The sequence below is a fragment of the Poecilia latipinna genome, unplaced genomic scaffold, assembly GCF_001443285.1.
Source record: "Poecilia latipinna isolate Pla-1442-1.1 unplaced genomic scaffold, P_latipinna-1.0 Scaffold1162, whole genome shotgun sequence".
NCBI classification, from domain to species: domain Eukaryota; kingdom Metazoa; phylum Chordata; class Actinopteri; order Cyprinodontiformes; family Poeciliidae; genus Poecilia; species Poecilia latipinna.
This window is the reverse complement of record NW_015113778.1, coordinates 186,318-189,506: the sequence shown is the minus strand read 5'-3', so window position 1 is coordinate 189,506 and position 3,189 is coordinate 186,318. Positions and strand designations below refer to the sequence as shown.

The 3,189-nt window shown below is 35.9% G+C and overlaps 1 long non-coding RNA gene across 1 annotated transcript; it reads left to right on the top strand.

Moving 5' to 3' along the window:
* LOC106960177 (uncharacterized) lies at positions 1 to 3,189 on the top strand. Its single transcript, XR_001427516.1, has 3 exons — positions 1 to 149; positions 1,036 to 1,153; positions 2,830 to 3,189. It is a non-coding gene; the product is annotated as an uncharacterized LOC106960177 (long non-coding RNA).

Genomic DNA, 3,189 nt, shown 5'->3' with positions numbered 1-3,189 from the left:
GTACCAACAGTCTGCGGCTGCGACGGGTTCTGGCAGTTTCACCTGGGCCTGGGATCTGGTTTCTGGACTTCTGCTGAGCCAACGTGAGGATTCCCACCGTTTAGGAAGATCAATCTGTGAGGAGTTTGTTTCTGGACAGGATTATTAAGGTGATGATGATCATCTGCAAGACACTCTAACTGTTTGTGCAAAGCATTAACGCAAAATTAGATTCTGCTTCTTGTTGGAGTTTTGTCTGAAATTTTATCATGTAGTCCAGGAGTCTGCAACCTTTACAATCCAAAGAGCCATTTGTGCCCTTCAGCCAAATAAAGCTTGTTTAGCTTTTTTAGAACAGGAAAACGGATCATTTCTGAGAAATACCTACGAGTGGGTAATGTCCTGTCATCTTTAAAGAATCACTTTATGACTACTTCTAGCTTTTAAAGTAAAAAAAAAAAAAAGGTAAAAAAAGATATTAAAAAAATAGGATAGATACATTTTCCTCAATGGAATGTTGATATTTGTGGAAAGAAGTGAAGAAAAAAATCTCTGGAGGGGTGGGTGGATTGAAAACTGAAAAATTGTTACAATTTGCATTTGTTGTCATATCTTTATTTAAAAAAATTAGTTATTAGTTTTAGTCAAAGTTATTAAGAGGTTGCAGAGGACCATCTCTGTCCTTCTGGAACCTCTGATGTAGAATAGAAAGTTTTTCTTTCTTCAGTTTTTCTTTAGTTTATTTTCAGATACATAAAGAAGATAAAGGTTAAACAGAAACACTGCATAAAACACACAATATGTTGCAAATCTATTCACAGCCCCTCAACATGTTTCACAATGTTTTGCATCACAGCCACAAATTTCACAATCTGTCTTTGTGGAGGGTCTTTCTATCAATATGGAGGTTTACACGACGTGAATATGTTTACAATTCATTATGTCTGAGAGCAGAAAACTTACTAATCTGTGAAAAAGTTATACTTATCTGTAAACAGTTGGGTTTAAGAATGAGACTGTTTTTAGGGAAACTTGTTGCATTTATGTTTCCTCCAGGAGAGAAGATGTCTTTAAAGCACCGACTGGTCTCCATGTTTCTGTGCTGTGTTTACTGCGTGGCCTCACTCTTCTGCCTCCATCCAAACCGCAGCAATATTGTCTCAGTGGGAGCGCGGTGAGTTTGTCAAATCCTTTACAGACAACCTATGGTGAATTCACAGGGGCAAAAATGGCGGCTAATTGTCAGTGAAACACACAAGTATACCAAGTTGCCGTCTATTGAGTATAGGGAATATCACTACCCAGATAAGTTGAGTATAAGTTGCCGTAACACTTTGCAAGTTATGCATGGATTGGTAGCTGATTTATGGGAAAGTAATAATATGATGGGTTGATAAATTTGATTGACTTAGTATTTCAAGGCTTACATAAGTGATAATATTCAAACAATGTCATCTTTAAATTCATGTCAACATTTTTTGAAATGCTTTTACCAGAATAACAACAATGAAACATTCCCAGACTTTCCAAATTCTTTGTATCATAATACCAATATGTTCTTTGCTGTTTCAGATTAGGAATAGCGTTCATTAACCTTGTTTATTTTAAAATAGGATGTGTGTTATTACAATGCATGAAAGGTCAAACTAGATAATAAATGCTATCCATTTGTCACATTTAGATGCATAGTTGGTGTTTTGAGTAGAACAGTTGTTTAGACAGAGGTTTACAATTCATTTCCTGCTGTAGACATTTGAGATTTGGGTGCGTAGAACTCGTCTCTGCTACTGTTTTCCCATGTTGGTGAATGAAAATGACATGCTTTCTCTGCTGAAGAGGAACCTCAGTATCTTATCTGTTGGAGCCTGAAGCATGAAGACTGCCCTAGCATGAGAAACATGCTAGGATTAAGGGCATTCATGGGGGCTACAAAGACAATGTTCCATGTTGCAATGTAAAGCTGGCAGCTTCCTAACGAGGTTAATACTTCTTATAAATTTACTACGATACTTAAATATTGCAGACTTTAGCAATGATGTGCTGTTTTTTTTTATTCTTCATCTGACTGTTTAATATTTGTCATTGGGTTGATGTTTTGTTCTTCAGAAGGATGAAGAAGACAATATAAGAGAACGCACTACATTCTCAAAATAGCACTTGCCACATGTAGTACGTAGATGTTCCTCCAGGGGGCAGAAGACAACAATAGGATTTGATGAAGCGGGTTTTTAAGCAAAATACCAACTTCGTTGATGCGATAGAAGTCTCGAAGAAATGTGTTGAGTTTTACACATTTCCCTGTGCAGTATTATAATATAGTGAGTGGTTATTAAGCAGTTATTAATGGTTGGTTTGGAGGTATCCGTTATTTGGCACAGACTTCTCTACAATGAGAAAATTCAAACATCTTCTGCTACTGGTTTGGAGATTTACTAAGGATGGATGGACTGACCCTCTTATACAATTAGCTATTGTTTTTCTGAAGATGTCAAGAAAATTATTCATAATTTTCACATGCTTAGTGTCGGAATACTTGCATTTAGACTGAGAAATCTGATTTCTCAGGAGCTTAGTTTTTACCTATAGTATTCAGTCAAAAACTCTAGGAAAAAAATCAAATAAATTATTGTCTAGAAAATAGTATCAAATTCTGACCCTCATTAAAACAAAGTGACAGTATGTGTGATTTATTGAAATACATTAAATATGTTTTCTTACTACTCTGGATGGTACATTTTAAATTTAAATTAGTGACTAAGGGTATACGTAAGTTTGTAAAGGATGTCCCCATTATGTCATTTTTTTTTCTAAAAAAAAACTGTCTGAAGACTGTTTCTTATTTTCTTTAAGGAGTTTGTCGACCATCTTCCAACAACTTTACCAGCGTGTCATCCGAATGCTGAGAACCACACTGTGACTTCACACCACTTCCTGTGTTCGAAAGAGCCACCCTGAACCTCCTATGTCACTGTGACCATGACCGAGCATGGCTCCCAGCAGAGCAAGAACAAATGAATAAAAGAAGAGAAAGGAAAAGAGGAATAATATGTGTGGGACTGCAGAGTTTGAATCGACTCATATTTGTCTGAACAGTTTTCCAAATGCCCAGAGAAGAAGATGAAAACAGATTTATTTTTCTACACTTGACAATGTATGTTTGATCATGAGTAAAAATTGTTGGAAAGACAATTCTTTTAAAATACTATATAT